The 20,145-nt window shown below is 39.8% G+C and overlaps 1 protein-coding gene across 34 annotated transcripts in view; it reads left to right on the top strand.

Annotated features, from left to right (window-relative positions):
• Positions 1-20,145, top strand: part of MAP4K4 (mitogen-activated protein kinase kinase kinase kinase 4) — a 189,309-nt gene that overhangs the window by 83,802 nt on the left and 85,362 nt on the right. The gene's annotated exons all lie outside the window — the stretch shown is intronic.

A 20,145-nucleotide genomic window follows, 5' to 3' on the forward strand; every position in this document is an offset into this window, starting at 1 on the left:
ATGGGAAAGAGGAGAGATTAACTCACACAAAAGTAAGTGTATATGTTCCTGGGCATGTACATACATGCAGAAGTCCATACTTAACTTTTTAAAGATAACCATAGGTTGTAGTGAACCAAATGCATTGTACTTTAAATTATTTTTGTCTGAAATCTTACCTTTCATTCTCATGGTTGCTTCTAACTTGCCTACTTACGAATAAGATTTACCATCGTATATCACAGATTCTAGAGAGTTAGCTAGCAGCCATGGGGATCTGGGGTATCTTTTTAAAATTTACTTTTCTTTTTCTTAGAGAGAGCACACAAACGTGCTTGCGGGGGCAGGGGAGGGACAGAGGGAGAGGGTGAGACTATGAAGCAAGGGCTCGATCTCACGACCCCGAGATCATGACCTGAGCCAAAATCAATAGTTGGGCACCTAACCGACTGATCCACCCAGGCACCCTATTTGGGATATCTTTAAATCAAGCCATAGTCTTCCCCAAATCTGGGGTTGGTCTAGGGAAATATGGCTAAACTGATCTCAGGTGTGCAGTTGAGCATTCTAGAGAGGTTTCCTCCTTGGTCCTATTCTCCCTTGGTCTCTAAGAACACGCTCATCTCCAGTGTGTATGTATATTAGTAAGAATTAGAAAACATGGTTACCTGTGGGCTATGGGACAACTGATAGAACTTTATACAAATATTTGAATATGGGACATTTTATGAGATGGCTGCTCTCTTTTTTTCTGCCAAAGAGAATACTGGGCACTATAATGAAAAGGGACCCATTGCTTGGTTGAAAGATTCTTGTAACCTACTGTGATAATGGACTATTCTGTTGCCTTATAGTGACCCTATCTTGGTGTACAACTCAGGAGGAAATTGGATGCTTTCCAGTTAAATATTATTTTTAAGATTATTTTAAAGAGTGGTGAAGAAACAAAAATTCTAACTTAACTGTGATTTAAATACAATAGTCAAGTTATTTCTGAAGTGCCCTCTGTGAATGGAATGATGGATGTCACCTTCCTCTCAAGCCTCCATTCCTGCCACTGTGCATGGTGTTGGTGCCGCAGTGGGAAATGGTGTAGCTAGAGCCTGTGTTCTTTGGCATTTATTAACACACTTCCTGACTTGTTTATTAGCCGACTGGGTGCCATTTTGAATGTAAGCTTTGGAATTTTATGAAGCACTTGGAAGTTCTGAGAGTTGCATTTCCTTTTTTTTTTTTCTTTCCATCTTATTGATTGGTTGAGAGAAAGAGGGCAAGTGCAAGCGGCATGTGTGAGTGGGGGGGAGGGGAAGCAGAGGTTGAGAGAATCTCAGACTCCCCACTGAGCGTGGAGCCCCTGCAGAACTCCATCCCATGACCTGAGCCCAGATCAAGAGTCAGTCGCTTAACCAACTGAGCCACCCAGGCGCCCTGGGAGTTGCATTTCTTTTCTCGCTTCAGCCTGTGCTGCCCTGGCTGACAGAGCTTTTGTCACCAACCAGGCTGTGCTCCCTTCCACATCTGAAATGGGATCTGAATGAGGTGTGTCTTCTCCAGAGCATCCCTCTTCCCTTAAGCCCAGCTCTGATGATAACTGTGCGGTATATGATCACTGCTTTTAAAAAAAGTGTATAGTATTGGAAAATATTTTCAAAATTAAATCTTTATACTGCCACGTTACAGTAACCACTGTTGGTGCTTTGGTTTATTTACTTTTAATCATCTTTCTATGAGCATAGCTATGAAATACATACTATGTGTGTGATAGATGTTTTTGTACTCTACTTTTGTTGAGTTGTATACAAAAAGTATTTCCTTGCCTGCAAAATCAGGCAATGTTGGACAAATGCATTTTCAGGACTCCTTTAAAAATAATTATGCAAAACCCATGTGTTCAGGTAAAATGAAAACCAGATGGTCAGTCTTCAGAACAAATACAAACCCAATCAGCCATTTACCATATTGACCTCTCAGTAATGTTTCTTGTGTGCTGTTTTCATACAGTGACCTCTATACAGAGTGACCTCTGTGCTATAGCTTGGGGCACAGTCGGGGCTCAGAGCAAGTATTGATTATGGGTAGAAGATAGTGTGCAGCTGGCACCCTGGAAAACATGCCCTTGCTGCCCCTCACATCAAGGGCCTCCCAGCTCTTGTCAAGTTTTAGGCATTGGCCTAGAGGGGGATCTGGGAGCAGAAGGGAGCAGGCTGGCATGGGGGAAATTTGCAGCTGATGTTTCTGGTTTCAGCTCCAGCAGAAGGAGCTGTTGGGGGTGGTCCTGTTGATGAGAGGAGGATTCTCTATGCTTCCTGAATTCAACTCAGTTTCTTCTCAGGAGCAAAAAGTGTGAATGCTTATTCTTCAGAAAAATCACAGATGTGTCCTGCCTCTTGAGCCTCTTTCTTAGGTGAAACTGAGAAGCGTTTACCAGCCTACTAGTTACTCCTTAGGCTCAGAAGGCCAGAAAAGTAGCAGACGTGGGGAGGTCAGTGGCGTGGCTGCTCTACTCCCCAGCTGTCAGCTGTTGGCATCCCTGAATGAATGTGCTCTAGGCTGGCTGCGCTGAGTCCTCATCACCTCTGTTCTTGATTTTGTGATCCTGGAAAACGGAGCCAACTGAAAATTCATAATTCACCCTGGGTGAAGTAAAGGTACTATGCAGGGAAGTGAGGAGTCTAGATGGAAGGCGTTTATGTGCAAGAGATGTAGAGATCTCTTTGTATTTCTTCTCAGACTTTCACAGTTTTAAGAATTGACTGTCTTTAGGATTTTGAAGAGCTCTTTTTAAAGAAAGCTTGTCATTTATCAGATTGTTGTGGAAAGGGTTTAAGGAGCAGGTTAAGGATATGTTCAAACTGGAGAAGATCAGGACATGAGATCTATAATGTGTTGTTTTCTGTTTCTGGAATAATTATAGATTCAGAGAACTTGCAGAAAATTATAGGGGGGGGTTCTCCTGTACCCTGCACCCAATTTTCTGCAGTGGTAGCATCTTCATAATGGAGGCCCTTGCCCAAAATCAGGCAGGGCAAACAGTTGCTCGTACAAGTTAAGGATTTGACCCGTACTCGATGTTCGATTATAACAAACAAGCCTGCACCATTACACAGCGTCTGCCAGCATGGCTTTGGACCAGTGCAGGCCGCTGGCACTTGGCCCCGATACAGTCCACGGAGCTTGTTCAGATTTCCCCAGCTGGACAGGCACTCATGTGTGTATGTATGTTTTTGATGTGTTTTCAGGGAAACTTGATTGAAGTGGTTGTTTGGATTCTTGATAAACCCCTTCCTTTCAATCCTTGCATCTTAACATGAGGGACTGATAGTTTGTTTCTTACAATTTTGGGATATCCCATTACTTTTGAGTTAATGCCCTGGAAGGTAAGAAGATAAATTAGCTAGATGAGTAATTCTCAACTTGGGTCCATAAACTCTCAGAGTAAGATTTATCTCCAAGAATTTTATGTTTTTATTTTAATAATTTCCCCCGAACCTTTTACTATGAAAATGTGCATAATTACAGAACTGTTGAAGGAATGAACATGCTCTGTCCTTTGGTTAGATTCAACAGTTGTTAGCATTTTGTGTATGTGTTACATGTGTATTGTCATGGCACCACCATTAGTGTCCTTCTCTTAAAATACGGTATTCCACGTAATCATAACACCAACTAAAAGAATTAATTCTGACAGAGTTTTGCCTGATGTTCAGTCTGTATTCAGATATCCTCAAATGTGCCAAGGTTTGTGCATTACATTTGGTTATCTTTTGACCCAGTTTTTGTCTAGATCAGTTCCTCTGTGTCCTCCTGGCCCCTCCCTTCCTTTCTTTCTTTCTTTTTCTTTCTTTCTTTCTTTCTTTCTTTCTTTCTTTCTTTCTTTCTTTCTTTCTTTCTTCTCTTCTCTTCTCTTCTCTTCTCTTCTCTTCTCTTCTCTTCTCTTCATTTTTAAGAAATTGACTTTTGGAAGAATCCAGCCAGTTGTTTTATAGAATATCCCACATTCTGATTTGCCTGTTTCCTTGTGTTGTGCTTTAACTGGTCCCTCCCTCCTATGTTTCCTGGAAACTGGAAATTAGGTTGGGAGGCTTGATTAGATCGTGTGTGTGTGTGTGTGTGTGTGTTGACAAGAAGCCTCATTTGTGGTATTAGATCCTTCCTGTTGCATCACATCAGGAGGCACAGCCCTTCTAGTTGTCTCACTATTAGTGAACCCATGTTCAACCTTTCGTTAAGAGGGAGCTGCCAGAGCTCTCCTCTCAGGATGCGCTGTTAGCTTCACACTTTGTAAATAATCTCCAGGACGATACTTTGGCACTGTGTGAATATTCCGTTCACCAACAACTTTTTAACTGTTTTGGTATTCATTTGGTGATCCTTCCCTGATTTAGTTATTCTGGTTAAATGATGACTTTTAGAGTCTGTCCTCTATATTAGCATTGGTCTATAAAGAAGAGTTTCCTTACCTACTCCCACCCTTCTTTGTCTTCTCTCTTTTTTCTGGATGTTGCTATAGACATGGGCATTTCTATGTATTCAGTGTGTTTCCATCAATTAAAGCTGTTACTACTTATTTAATCAAATTGTGCCTCATCTGGCCATGGGAGCTAATCCATGCCGTTTGACAGGACTCCTTTGGTTTTAGGTACTTCTGTGTTTTCTGGCACAAGTATTTGTGCTCAGTGGCCGGAATTTGGAATCTCTTCCTCTCAGGAGCCTTGGTTCCTTTTAGTGGGAAATATAGATAGAAACCAATATCTGAAAACTTCTCTGAAGTTTTTGGTCCTTAGTATATACCTCTTAAGGATTTATAATCAGAATGCTATGCTCAGAAGTTACTTGAAATAATTCCTTTCTCTACGTGGTTCTTAAATTTGTTATGCAGCTCGGTTCAGTTTCTGTTGAGTCATTTATAGGGCTTACTTTTTCTCCAGATTAAATTTAATTTTCAAATGTGTAAACCATTTACATTGTTCAGAGTCAAAACTATATAAAAAGATACGCATTTTGATAAACAGTTTTTAAAAAGCTTAGTCTAGATCGTCTGGATAGGCAGGAAGCACAGAAGGGGCCCAGTGCTAAGCAGTGTAGATCACATCTGGTAGAACAGTGTTTGAGCACCATCTGAGCTGGGTCCATGGAAGAGGAGGGGGACAAATTTCTTGCTCTTAAGGAGTTCATGCGCTGACAATAGGGAGCAAAACAAACTTACTCTAGTGACAAAGCAAGGCCCTGTCAGGCTTCACAATTTTCTCTCTTTTCAGCTGGAGGGGAGCACAGTGTAATGAATGTGCTGTTCTTGTCTAGACTGAAAATAAGAACAAAAGGAAGGGAGGGAGAGATCTCTGTGGACTGTGTGACCTATTGTTCCATCCTGTTGTTCCTTAGAGTCCAGTTAAATGCTGCAGGCCTTACAGCTTGGTACTGGCTTCTTCCATTTCAGGCAACTGCTGGCACTTTCTCCCTGCCCTTCCATGTCTCTGGCCCACTCACCGTAGCATCAGTGAGGGTTGTCTGGAGAAGCTGGCTATGTATCCGTGAGACCATGTGCAGCTGTCAGTTTGGACAGCAGTTGTGCATCCTCCTCCGCCTCCCCCCACCCCTGCCCCAAATAGTCTTTCTTTCCTTGTCTTCTCTTTTTTACCTTTCTTAACAAACTATCTGCTCTCTCTTTGCTACTGAGAGAGAAACTGATGTGTCAAGTTTGTGGGATGCCAAATTTCCCTATCTGATATTTTCTTACTTTTGATAACGTCTAACTGGTAATTTCAATGATCTTGATCTTAGATTGCAATTCCTAATTAGGATTGTTTTCCTTAGTCAGCTTTTCTATAGATAAAGATCACAAGTTGTACAAGTTGTACCTCTTTTATTATTACTATTATTATTATTTTAATATTGGTACAAGTCCTTGAAGAAAAGCCCTTAAAGAAATGGATTAAATTTTGATTTATTTTAATTAAAAAGTATGACAGTGATTTTGAGAACTAGTAATTCCACTGTATCCTGAAAAAATATAGCAGTATTTCTCAGCCTTATTTTCATTATCACCTTCCTAAGAAGCCTTTGAAGATGTTTTTTCCTAATCACTCCTTATGAAATTTTAAAATGTGTGTTTATCTCTTCATGTACTGTATATATATCTTTATGCTCTGTACATAAAAGTGATGTTTTTTTCCTCTACCTCTAAAACCCATTTTTCATCCCTGTTGGGGAGGGGGATGATATCACTCCAATTGAGAATACCTGGTATAGAATAAGATAAATATACGACCTTATACAAATGAGCCAGAGTAAGGATTATGCTATTTCTAATATTTTCTTTCTATAAAAATTTGCTAGATATTAGAATTCATCTAAAGTGATAAAGAAGATCTGGCTGGGAAAGTGTAGAGTGCCTGAAGTGAACTAATATATTTTTTTAAGGACTCGTGCCAGCCATCACATAGGGTATGGTACAGGCACTTGCTTGAATTCACACGGCAGACTTTGAGACAGATAGCATCATCCCCTTTTTTTAGAAAGAAAGAACAAAGGCTGGGACTTGTTTCCAAGCTTTTCTGATTTAAAGCTTGCTCGTCTTTCTTCTGAATCCATCTATCCTTCTTTTCCCAAAGTAATATGAAGGGTGAAGGTTAAACTTCTCAAGAAATAGGTACCTGTTGGAAGTGTTTTAAAAATAACTATGCTGCTGGTGATATGATAGTGAAATTTTTTAAAGGATTAGGTTTTTCTTTTGTTTTTGGGTGGGGCAGAGATAGAATATATTTCTATTTTGGATTAATGGAATATATTTCTGTTTTGGATTAATTCATTTTAACTTAAGAATGTAACTGGATTTTACATAATATCAAAATTCTTCTTATCTATTTAATAAGTAAATAAGCAAAGGAAGATTAAGACTAGGTCAGCTATATACCTCATTTAATGTTTTTCATATGGAAAAGCCTTCGTTTTATTTATGGATGACAACAGTTGATATTCAGAAAGTCAATCTGCCCAAAATTTCATAGGTTGTTGCCAAAATAGCATCCCAATCTTCCTTTCATTGCACCATGATATCTCCTAGTTCACCTTAGGAGCGTAGTATAGTGGTGTTCCATAGTTGGGTTCTAACACAGTAGCAAGTAATAAGTCGCAGTGCCTTGTAAGTTGTAGGTACTCAGATCTTTGATGAATTGTATAGGATGGTGTATTTTTGCTGGATACTTGGAGAAGCTTATAATAGGTATGCAGTATTGTTTTCATTGTCCAAGAAAATTATAGTACTATATTGTTACCATTGAGGAGTGAGGATATGATCCTGTGTTACAGCATTCTCAATCTTTGTAATAAAAAATACTAAAAATAATCATAGATGTTATACATTAATCATGAAAAATAGTAGGATCAGCTCTTCACACTTAAATTTCATCTCTCTAAGAAAAGAAAATAAAAGAGTCCTTTAAAATTATTAGTGGTTAGAAAGAGACAGTACATTTTTGGTTTTGTTTTTAGAATTGTCACTGAACTAATAAAGACGATTTATCTTTTTTCTCCTCTTTCCTATGAATGTGAATTTGAGGCCTATAAATATTTTTCAAGGTGAATTTATAGTTTATGAACCTCTGGAAAGTCAGCCTCTTTATTTAATAGGCCTGTCCTGGCTTTTACCCCAAGACAGTAGTAACACCCTTTGTTAGACTAGGACTTAGAATTATGTTTAATGAAGCTTCAGTTTCCTCATCTGTAAGATGGAATAATAATTCTTACTTCATAGGCTTTTGTGAGAATTAAAATTATATAATAGATGTTAAGTGTCTAGCATATTAATTTTTTACACAGTAAATGACGGTTTCTTTGTTTCCTTCTCGTTAAAGATACTAAGGTAAAATTACTTATCACTTCTGCTGAAGGCGTTTGTTACTCCTCGGCTTTTGTTACTTTTGTTGCTCTCCTTCTTAGATACTCATGACCTTTCCCAGGTGGCCTCCTCCTTCCTTCCTTTTTGTGTCTTTCATCTCTGAAGGCTTCTGCTTCAGGTGGCTTCTTTGTCCCCTCTGGTTATAGGCATCACTGTCTGGTCCTTGGCAACTACTTTTGTCAGGTCCTACGAGCAATTTTCTAGTGCTGTTCTAATGACCACCAGTTTCTGCACATCCATTTCATGCTTCCGTTATTCTGTACTACATTAGAAACTCTTTGTAGGGAGCTCTTAGGGTTCTCATAGCCCCTCCAGCCTTATGACAGAGCCCTTCACATGGATGATGCTTAGCTTACTTTGCTGTTTCTGAAGAATGTCTTGGCAATCTAAAGGAGAATTTCCAAAAATGTTTTGGTCATTGACATAAAATATATGTAGATTCCCTTTAATAAATTAGAGGCAGCTCTTATCTTAATGGTATGTCCTAGTATACTTTTACTGTATTACTGTACTCTATAATCATATGTTTTCTTTTTTTTTTTATTTTATAATCATATGTTTTCTTGGTTGCTTTGTGGGATAGTTTCAAATAGTAAAAAGAAATAGAGAAAATTATCATTCATTCTTACCAAAAATATGGCAAAGTACTAATCGCTTTGGTTAGATGCAGTTTTGGTTTATTTGGGACCGGGAATGGCAGATGTCAGCCACGGTTTGCAGGGGTGGTTTTTTAATGCTATTCATGACGTTGCATTAATTCATTCCATTACTGAACACCTAGTCTTTTTAATACCTACTATTTTCAGATCTGGGCTGAAATAGAAAATTAATTATGCTGTAGAAGGAGCTATTCTTGATCTCTTGGTAAAACAAAACTTGCTGTGAACGGATGCTCTTTGTAATTGTTAATGAGCACTCTCCAGGCAGCTTCTGTAATATCTTAGTTTAATTCCATCGCTTCATGAATCAAAGGCATTTTTCTAAGTAAATAGTTGAATAAAAAAGTCACCCAGCAAATGCTGCATAACCTAAATTGCTAGTTTTAAAATATGGGCCCTGTTCTTTTAAACATCTTGTCTTCTTTCCCCATCGGCTTTTTTTTTTTTTTAATTTTTGGGCTATAAGTGCAAAATTTTGTTTTTCATCTTGATACCTCCCTTCCTGTTTGCATTCCCAGCAAATTTATTGAAAAAGATGTGTATTAGAGGTTCTCAAGACCATTCAGTTTCGATGATTCACTAGGAGTACACAGGATTCAACATGTAGTTTTATTCTCAGCTGTGATTTATAGTACAATGGAAGGACACAGAGCAAAATTAGCAAAGGAAAAGGCACATGGGATGAAGTCCAAAGGAAACCAGGCACAACCTTCCGGGAGTCCTATCCCATTAGAGTCATATAAGACATGCTTAATTCTTCCAGCAATAAGTTGTCAAAATACATGTGAAATGTTGTTGTCTGCCAGGGCAGCTCATTAGAGACTCGGTACCCAGATTTTTTATTTGGAGCTGGTCACATAAACACATCTGCCTGACATGTACCAAAAATTTCAGACTCCCAGCAGGAAAGCAGGTGTTCAACAATAAACCACATTGTTCAAACCACCTAGGAACAGTGAGCCACTCTTATCAGTTCTGGAAGTGGTGGAAACCTTCCTGAAATCCAAGACCCACCTTTGCAAGCAGGACTTTCTAGGGATAGTGTTCTCAGGTCTTGGGACCAGACTCTCTGAACTCTGCATTTGTTTATCACTTGCCTGTTCAGCTTCTCTAACTGGGTGTTTAATAGCCCAAACTCGACGTATGTCATGTGAGTTCCTAGTCTTTCCCCCATAAACCTTTCCACCTGTAGCCTTTTCCTTTCTCAGTTGGTGGCATCCCCAACCTTCTATTTGCTCAGGCCAAAAAAGCCTTGGAGTCCTTGGTGACTACTCTTCCTATCATATAACACTCATCTCATTTGTTGGGAGATCCTGTTAGTGTTCCCTTCCTTCGAACAATATCCAGTTTGTGTCAAAATAATCTTGGCCATTGATGGACAGTGGGAGGCAGTAAGCCATAAATTAATAACTATGGAATGTGGATTATAGGTATAGGAAAGTCTGTTATACTGTTGTCTCTACTTTTGTATATTTGAAACTCATAACAAATTCTAACAGTCTGTAAGTCTGTAAGAAACTATCACACAGGCAGATCTGACCCTTCTCACTATTGCTCTACTACTACACCACCCTATCCACCCCTCTTTTCTCAGCATAGCAGCCTAGTGATCCTTTGGAAACAAAATCTGATTGGAATCTTTCATTGATTCCTTCCTGAGGTCAGAGTAAAAGCCAGGCTGTTTCAGTGGCCGACGGTGCTCTACCAGATTGGCTTCCTGCCCTGTTTTGTCTCAAACCTCCTCTCCTACTCCCCTCTGGCCCTCCTCCAACTACACAGGTCCGCTCACTCTTCCTCCACCTGCCAGGGAGCTCCTGCCTGATGACCTGCCTTTTACTGTTGTTCCCTCCCCTAGAATGACCTTTCCTTTATGACTGTATGGCCTACTCCCTCCCCTTCATGCCCAGTGGCACCTTGCGAGCCCAGTGCCCTTACCTTGTTTCATGTTTTCCAGTTCCGTAGCACAGTGTATAACTAACCTATTTATTCTACTTGGTGTATTATCACCTGCCTCTACCATTGCTCCACCCATCCCTTCTCTCCCTGGAATATAAGCTCCATCATGACAAGGATCTTCGTTTTTTGGGGGTTTTTTTAGTGATGCATCATCTCAAGCACCAGTTCAGTGCCTGGCATATGTAGAAGGCATTTCATGAATGTTTGTTGAATGAATGAATAATGTCAGTGCTAGGACACATGTTAGAAATCTACTAGAGTGCCCCTTCTTTCTTTTTCTATATGAAAACCCAGAGCCTAAAGAAGTTATATATAGTTGGTTAATTAATGGTTGTGTGTGTGTGTGTGTGTGAATCCATGTGCTTTTTGTTTATGAAACTATTTGAAAATTAACTTTTAATCTTGTCATCATATATGCTGAGATACCCTTTGAGATGTGGTAAAATGGCAAAGCAGTACAGTTGGAAAGGAGATTTCAAATATCCTGTGCCCATTCCATTTGAAACACTTTACCTTTTAAAATGATAACCTTTTTTTAGAAGGACCTCCTCAACGCCCCCAGCCATGTTTTTCTAAATTTAATTCCAATAGCTGCTTTCCAGCTGAGATTCTTTTCACAGGCCCTGAATATAAATTCATAGCGTCTTTCTCTGTCAATGTCCAGTGAAAATCCACAGTGAGAACATACAGTGTCTTAAGTTGCTATGACAGCAAAAGAGCTTTTAGAATAGAAGCTGTAATTGTTTAATTGGAGAAACCTCACTGCCTCCCCTCCACTCAGTATCATATCCCAGAGAAGAAAAGTGAGAAATCTCTAGTGACAGAATCCCTATCTTCTAATTATTCTGACTTTTTACTTACCCTATAGAAAAGAGTGTTGACTTTAGTGGAAATGATCTAAAGCAAGATTAGAGAAACAGCTAGTTGGTTGGCTAAGTTTTTAGCTTCCACATCTGCAGTATTGTGGGTACGGCACTAATCCATCCATGGCCCTGAGGCAGTGTAGGAAGCTAGGCTCTCTCCTCCCCCGGGTAGGAAAGCTGTCCTTTGGCACAAGGGCAGACCCTCTCTCAGGGTCTTAACTCCCCATGACAGCTCGGCTGTGCCACAGATGAGACTCTGTCCCCTAGATTTTTTTTTTTTTTTTAAAGATTTTATTTGTTTATTTGACAGAGATAGAGACAGCCAGCGAGAGAGGGAACACAAGCAGCGGGAGTGGGGGAGGAAGAAGCAGGCTCACAGCAGAGGAGCCTGATGTGGGGCTCGATCCCATAACGCCGGGATCACGCCCTGAGCCGAAGGCAGACGCTTAACCGCTGTGCCACCCAGGCGCCCCTGTCCCCTAGATTTTAACTCTACATGCTGATGTGGCATGACAAAGCCTAGATTACATTATAACCGTAATCCTGCCCCAAAGCTTGTGTTTGTTTTAATTGTTCACTTTACAGATTCAAATTTGTCCCTTTGAACCTTGGGCATTATATTTATTCAGTATGTGTTAATGGTTTTCAGTGATCTTTAGGATCATTATAATTGTTCAGCTTCTATCCAAAGCCATGGTGAGGTGAAAGAAATTGATCCACTGGCGTGTCTCCCTCGTACTTCCTGCTGCTAATGGGTCTCCCACTCTGACACAGAGTGCAAGCCGTGAGTAGGTGGAAACCTACCTCGGAACCCGGACTGCTAATGTGATCTGCGATCCGATGGCTGTCACAGTGTCTGGGGGCTCTGAAGTCCAGCAGGCTTTTCTTCAGGCCTGGGAACCCCATGACAGTTTTTCTTTATCTTGTGTCTTTTATGTCTGGACATTCTCAGATACCTTTTTTCTTTCTCCTTAATATACCTGTGCTGTAACAATGTGTTTTCAGGTTTGAAGAGGTTTGAAAGAAGCCACTTCTCAAGGGTAACTGTGTCTGCTTGCCTTGTCTGTATGTGAAGCATGAATACAGAAAAAGGCATAAATTATAAGTTCAGTGTAGTTCTGAAAAGGGAGCACATCCACTCATGACCCAGCAACTAGATCAAGAAATAGAACATTGCCAGCTCCCTAGGAGTGTCCCTTGTGCCCCCTTTCAGTCCTCCCCTCAAGAATAACCAGTATCCTGACTTGTAACACAAGAGATTATTTTTGCTTGTGTTTTGTACTTGATATAAATGGAACCATACGGTACTGTTATGTCTGGCTTCTTTCACTTAACATTATGTTTGTGAGATCCATTCATGTTGCTGCGTATAGAGATAGTCTATTTATTTTCATTTCTTTTAGTATTCTGTTGTGTCTCACTTGTGTTTCCAAGTGAATACATCTCTCAAGTGGGTGTAGAGCTGGCCATGCAGCCTAACACCATCTTGCGCATAGTAGGTGCTGAATTGACTTGTTGCAGAAATAGAAGGAAATTTACCCCGTGTAGGAACTTCTCCTTTAATAGATAAGAGATGCTGAGGTTCATGTTACAGGGACAACTTCACTTCTTTATTTCTCATGTTTGGGCATGATGAAATATTTAACCTCTTTACTGATTTAATACTATTTGTGTTAACTGCAAGAGCCATGAGAAAGAGTGGGTAATGTTGCTAACTTTTGATGACTGGAAATAAAGTATTATTTAGGAACTTCTTTGAGAACTCCTGTCTTCACTGGAGACAGAACTTTTTCCACTGTCACAAGTCTTCAGCAAAGTTTTTTTATACCGTGCCCCTGGGGATTCTTGTTTGGCTTGGGTCTTAGCAGTGAGTGATGTCACACTGTTGCCAAATTTTCATCCTGTTTGTGAGGCTGGTTGGCTTTTCTGCTGACCTTGCTGCACTTGGAGCATGTCCTCCCCACCTCCCTTAAGGTGGTGGAGGTTTGGGGTGAAATAAAGATAGGGAGATGAAACCAAACATAAAATTCCAAGCTAGCCTGTGTTCTTGCCCCACCCTACCCTGCCCAGCTCCCTCCCTACGTTGGTCCCTCACAGATCTTCAGGTGAGAAATCTCTCAGGGTCTAGTTCTCATTTCTAAAGGACAAGAATGTTTAAAACAACAAAGTCTTTGGTATGACATTCTGTCATAACTAAGAGTGCAGCAGTAACGGTATTAACTGTATAGGATGTAGAAATGTGTCATTATGTGGTATTTCCTGGTGGTGAATCACCTTCCCGTGAGTCCCCTTGGTGATCACCTCTCTTGCGAGTGAGTGAGTGAGTGAGAGGAGGTATTCTTATAAGAATAGAGTGGACAGACACTTTCTTTGTTGCTGTTTCACTTTTAATGCTCCTGGGCTACATCCAGTCTCCTCTTACTGAAGCTGCTGAATTTTTTCCCCCTGAGGCTAGAACTAAAGAAGATTCCCTGGTTATTTGTTCTTCCCTAAGTTGTTTAGAAAAAAGAAGAAAATGACTACACAGATGTTTTTGTTCAAAAGAGGAAAGGAAGAAAAGGCTGTTAAGATAGAAGAGATTAAAATTTGGCCTGCAGGGTGAAGCAGCAGGCTCTCTGGGTCTTTGTGAGAACAGTGGTATGATTGGGCCCAGGTGCTCTGTGTGACTTGGTACAGTGGAGTGATACTGCTAAGATAGTTCAAGCAGCCTTTTCTCATCTTTTCCCTTCACCTGCTTTAAACTAACAGGACACTTCTTTATGATAGTTTGAGTAAGTAGACTAACATCGCGTCCTGCTATATTGACGAAAGTGCTTTGTAATGATACTATGGTTCATAGGGTGTGTGTGTGTGTGTGTGTGTGTGTGTGTGTGTGTAAGTGCCATTAGCCTTTAGTCAGTCCAGAGACAAAAGGGATAGGAAGGTGGTAACATTTGTGATCGAAGATGCATCTTCACAGTGAAGTCCAGCAAAGTGAGTTGTTATTTTCAAAAGATAAGCCCCACTGCCTTTCTAGCAACCATCTGTTCTAATTCTTTTCCTCTGTGTGTTTTTATTTTCCCTACTAAGAGGATGGGGAGTAGATGTCCATTTCTCCCGACTTTGCCAGTAGGAGATAATTCAAGATGAGTGCCATATGGTGTGGGTGCAATGTGTGTTAGGGGTTGTGGCCTGGGAGCTCATGGAGAGGGGTTGTTTGCTTCATGCCGATAGATATAAGGACTCTGCATCTTCCTCTTAACCCGTGGAGCTAGTGGCTATGGCCCCACTTCTGGTTTGAATACAGCAAAATTTACAGCTGACGCTGCTGCAGGTAGAGCTGAGGTCATCATGTTAGCTTAGAAGTTCACGGTCTTTGGTGCCTTTTAGTTTTATTGGTAATGCTTATCTTCTCAATGGTAAGAAAATTAAAATTTATCCTCCCTTTCCTCTAAGAAAAGTTTAGCATACTGACAGTGGTATATGTTTATATTTATTAGAAGTTATAATTTTATAATAAATTGTATATACATTATATACATTTGTGGTATACAAATTGTAGCTCAATAAAACAGTAGGAACAAAAAGTTTAAGTGACTTCTGGAGTATTGTTTTTGTTTTTTAGTTTATGAAATGTAGATAATCTAGGGAGTAAATATAGAGAAATAAAAAGGCATAATTCTGTCACCTTGGCTTAATTACTGTTAACGTGTTACTGTATATTTTTCTAGTTTTATATATATTCTAGATATATACACATGTGCCTATATATGTAAAATTATTAAAATGATAAAATAGCCCTTTTCTAACATTGAAAGTAATGTACTTATCTAGAAAATTGAAAGATGGAAAACTTTTTTTCCTTATACTGCCCTTGCCCCCTTCCCTCTGCTGCTGCCTCCCCCCGCAAGATCACTATAGTTGACTTTTTGGTGTGTTCCCAGTCTTTTGTGGATTAAAGCTATTTCTTATTGCTGCTAATCACTCAAGGAACTCCCCGCTGAACATGTGTGTTTATTTATATGGCTACATTTAGTTTAAAAATAAGTTTGTATTTATTCTAAGAAGATTTCTCCTAAACAGTTTAGATCAGCGCTTTACTCTTATGCAGTCTTAAACATAAACTTAACGTTCTGCCTCACAATACATTTCTACCTTTAAGCTTGTTAACAGTGTGTATATACTCTTTGTATTCAAGTAGTGGTTATTTCTTTGGGACAGTACGGCCTCTAGATTGTAAAATACTGCAGAAAAGGCTAGTTTAAGTAACTTCTTACTACTGTGCGGCTGGAAGCACTTTTCATTTTTAGTTGTTTTTCTCATTGGCCTACAAGATCTTACAAGGTGGGGACTAATTGCCATTGTACAACATGATTACTTAATCTCAATACGTTTTCCTTGATAGCTCTTCTACAAGTGACAAGGTATTTGTCATTATCTTTATTATTTTAACTTATCTGAATATAAAGAAAACTGGAGTTGGGGAAAGGAAGCAGTATATGACTTAGGGAAAGCCTGATAACTATTTGAAACTAATAATGTACTATTTTAAACTTCTTCGATAGATTCTTTGGCTTTCTACTGATACTTGATTCAAATCTTCCATCAATTGCTTAATTGAGGTAGTTTAGTCTCAGTATTTGTTTACATAATATCTTCAGCATCTGTTGCTTCCTTTGTATGGGAGGAAGAGAGCTGGCTGCCAACCTGTTCTGAGCTGGGCTGTGACCTCATGTCTGTGATCGATGGACACAGCTGTAGGGTTTCCATGTGTGCTTGGCAGCACCAACACCCAAATCATCTGGTCTAAGAATGTAGTTCTCTTCTCCTGCAACTATATGAAAATTATTTGGTGCATAAGGAATAATACCCAGGGTCCTTACCCGGTGTAGAAGTCACAAGTGACTCAGGAAGAGCCCAGAATGTCATTCTCTGTAGACTTGAAGATATCAGTGAATTCAAAGTATCTTTGTCTTATTGAGTATATACCTATAAAACATCTGGTCCAGTGCCAGTGGATATGTGCTACTTTTCTTCATTCTAAGTTTAAGAAATGGCTCTTTTGGTATCATAGGTAGCAAAAACAGCAATGAAGGTTTTGGCCAAACAGAGTGAATTTAGTTTGATTCAAATCTCACAAGGATTTCTGTGTCTGAGACGCATTTCTTAGCAGCTCCCATACATTTTTAGCGAGGCTGTTGAGGCAAGATTACATAGTACCACTGTAGGGGTTTTTCCTTTATGTAAATAGTAAATGTATGCATATTAAATTACTTGTATTTATCTTATATAATATACATTTGTACATACTATAGCTTATATACATAATTAATATGTAACCAGATAACCTCACTAGCCCTTGCATTGGCACTCGTGGGGGGAAATCTTATTCTCTGGATTGACACTTGTTTCTATAATATCTGAAGAGTTCCAAATACCATGTAAAAACACACACCTCTCCGGAATTATGTATCTCTAAGATTTTATGATTTTTTTTTTTTCTCCCAAGGAATAAAGGATGTCATTGTCTTCAGTTAAAATTAACCACCAAGGGGATCTGAGCTCTGTATAGCAAGCCCCAAATTAACCCCTTATTTACTTTGGACTCTTAAGTCAAGAGACATTTCTTTTTTTTTCCCTGTTGATTTTGAGGTTTTTCTTTTAAAGATTACAAGCCTTAGAGAACCTTAAATTTTAAAGTCAGTTCGTCCCCCACTCTGTGTCTGTGCTTAGTTAGGCAAACAGATCAACCTAATTAATTCTGTAAACAGAGGCTACAGTACTCTTGTATGTCAGTTTTTAGCTCAAGGCTTAGGTATTCAGCAGAAAGCCTAGCTATTGAATACACCAGTGTGTAAACATCCATGCACAGTGAGTGAGCACTGTTGATAAACTCAGATATGAGGTTGCCAATTTATACTAAGCCTGACAGGAAAAGAGGGAATTTTCTTGATTTCTCTTACAAATTTGTTTTGTTTTTTCGATAACTTAGTTTAGGCGCAGAAAATTTGAAAGTAGTTTTGCTGGTCTGTGATTGTTGTTGCTTCATCCTGTATGCTATATGATTCCTCATGTGTGGATTTCTTTTAAACTGGCTTCCCAGCACCCTTAGCTCTGTAAGATCTGCCCTACATGCACCCAGGAGATCTTTTTTCACCGTCCAGGGCAGCTGGTTGCCCTTTCCTGACTCTGTCACCAGCCTTCAATTTCTGCATTCCTGTCCTGCTCCCTCTCTCTTTCCAGTGCCTGCACAGTGTCTGTTACAAAGTGGGCCCTTCAACATACTGACTGAATGCATTGGTACCAGTGGATGGGCATACATAGGGATGTTCTTGCTAAAAGGCTGTCAAGAAAAGTGACTTAGCAACTTCCTAGCCTTCATTTTTTGGGTCATGGTAAATGGTAAATTTAGCAGTTTATATTGCTGGTTAGGGGTGGATGAGCTGGGCAGGTTCCAACGTGGTAATATTCTTCTTTGTTCTTAGAGGAGTTTGGGCTGGTGAATGGCCTTTCAGAGTCTTCACTGAAGAAATTTATTTGAACATGTGACTAACTGATGTGCATTTTGATTTCTATAAATCATTGTTTCCTTTCAGAGGAGATGCCATTTGAGGAACTTACTTTGTGTGTTCTGATGGTGATGATTTACTTTCTTTTATGCGGAAATCCAGCCCCCCCTCCCAAGTCTCAGGAGTATGCATGGGGTAATTGGTGGTCCTTTTTCTTGCCCTCTATGAGAGTTCTAGTTTTAAACAGTTACTGTGACCTGGGAGGCTCCACAGAAACACCATGTGTTTTGCTTCCATGTCATTCAGAACACAGAGAGCCAGTGATCCCAAGAAAGGGAGGACTGCCATTTTCTTTAGGGCGTGGCACAGTTTGACCTTTGCCAGATGAAGAGTGTCTGTAGAGTCCTGAGGCCTTCCTTTCAGATCTATCTTCTGGTGATTGCAACCTGCAGTTTAATTTTTCACTGTGTGTGTGGGTGTGTGTATGGAAGGAGGAAAATGAATTAAGGAACATGATTTCAAGTTAATGAACTATTTTTAGACCAAAATGACTTACTACAATTTTGTGAGATACATGTAGTAGACTGCTCTAAAGTTCTACATAAACTGATTAATAACAAAAAATTTGCTAATCACTTATCTTTCTGATGATCTAAAAAAGGAAATCTTCCTTTCTTTTGCTTTAAATAAGTGCTGTACAGCGGGCTCGCTGCTGGTTGGGGTGGTGGGAGGACTATATGAGGTAAAAGAAGCAAGGTTAAGCTAGGATATGAACTTAACGTCTTCAAAATTTGTGGAAACTTTATTTTGGTTGGTCTGTTTAAATTCGATTACTTTAATCCTATATTATTGCCTTCCACTCTAAGAGATTTATTTCATGGAAAACACTTTTTATTCCTACATGCAATAAGATTTATATTTTAAATAATCTGTATATCTTTTAAGACCACATTTAAAGAAAGATTTTCTGATAAAATGCAAATAGTACTCAATATCATCAGTAATATGTATTGTGTTCAGAATATGTCTGAGAGTGAAAATACTTGAAGTCGAGGCATAATGAAGTGCCCATGGCAGTTGGAACATTCCTTAAGGCTTCGGAGTATATCGATTAATACCAATTGTAGAGCAAGTCACTTATTTCTAGTTATATCGCATATTGAAGATAATTGGTCATCTGTTCCCTTCAGTCTTTGGAACCAGGATTTTGGTATCTTTTCCTGATTTTCCAAGAGGAGCATCTGCAGTTTATCACTGTTTCCCTGTGTGAACAGAGGTAACTGCATATAGAGTTAAGGACACCTTTTGCTCGTCATTCTTAGCACTAGACTGAACTATAGCAGTCAGAAAGAAAATAGGTTACGGTGGTGTTGCCTGTCTTGATTGCTGGCGGATGGGTTAGTTGATGGCTGGCGTCCTTGCCTACGCCTTGCTTAGCCTGTCACAGCAGTGAGTCAGTAAGCCTGGCAAAGTGCGTGCTGTTGATTGTCTGTCCATCTACCTGCTGCCTGAGGCGGGTGATGCCAGAGATTTATGTGGTTTGAGAGCTGGGCTTCCTCTTTTACAGGCTACTTTAGGAATGCTTTGTGTGAGTACCTACAATGTGCTAGGCACCATGAGGGTCTTTTTTCATTCACCCGTCCTGGCTTGTGACTCACTGGGATGGATTAGGGTTTCTCACTGTACACGTAAGGATGCTGAGGCTCAAGGATTTACTCTCTCTCTCTCTCTCTTTTTTTTAAAGATCACCTATCTTATCACACACTCAGTGTGACAGGCACTGTCAGGTTACAGAGATGAACAAGATAGAGTCCCTGTCTTTGGAGCTTATGTTCGCATAGAGAAGATAGATTTTAAACTAATCATTGTGGGGCAGTGAGTGCTATGAAAAGCAATAATCTGTCTCCAGAGCATGTGATTTTTATGTAACCGAGAGTTTTCATTGCCTTTCTGGATTCTTCTGGAGCTCGAGACTTGGTTGGCATGGGGCAGAGCTAGAGTGAGGCTTCTAGAGAGGAGGGGCTTTCTCCAGCTGGGAGGCTTGGGGACATATTTTGATGCATTTCTTTGGCGATTATGGAGTATACTGGTTTTGGTTCAGAATAAAACTTCCCTCTTGGGCTGTATTAAGTGATGTGGGGTCAGTTTGCATATCTGGTGCAGTGCAGATGGTGGCCCTGTGGAATCAGATCCCCCACTGGCTGGTCAGGTGTAGTCCTTTTCTGTTGGGATTTCGAAGCTTCTGATTCTATGTTCTCATTTTCTCTTTTCAGATGATTTGGTGTGTTTCTAAAAAGTAGAGA

This window comes from Ursus maritimus, unplaced genomic scaffold (genome assembly GCF_017311325.1).
Source record: "Ursus maritimus isolate PB19 unplaced genomic scaffold, ASM1731132v1 scaffold_6, whole genome shotgun sequence".
Lineage (NCBI taxonomy): Eukaryota > Metazoa > Chordata > Mammalia > Carnivora > Ursidae > Ursus > Ursus maritimus.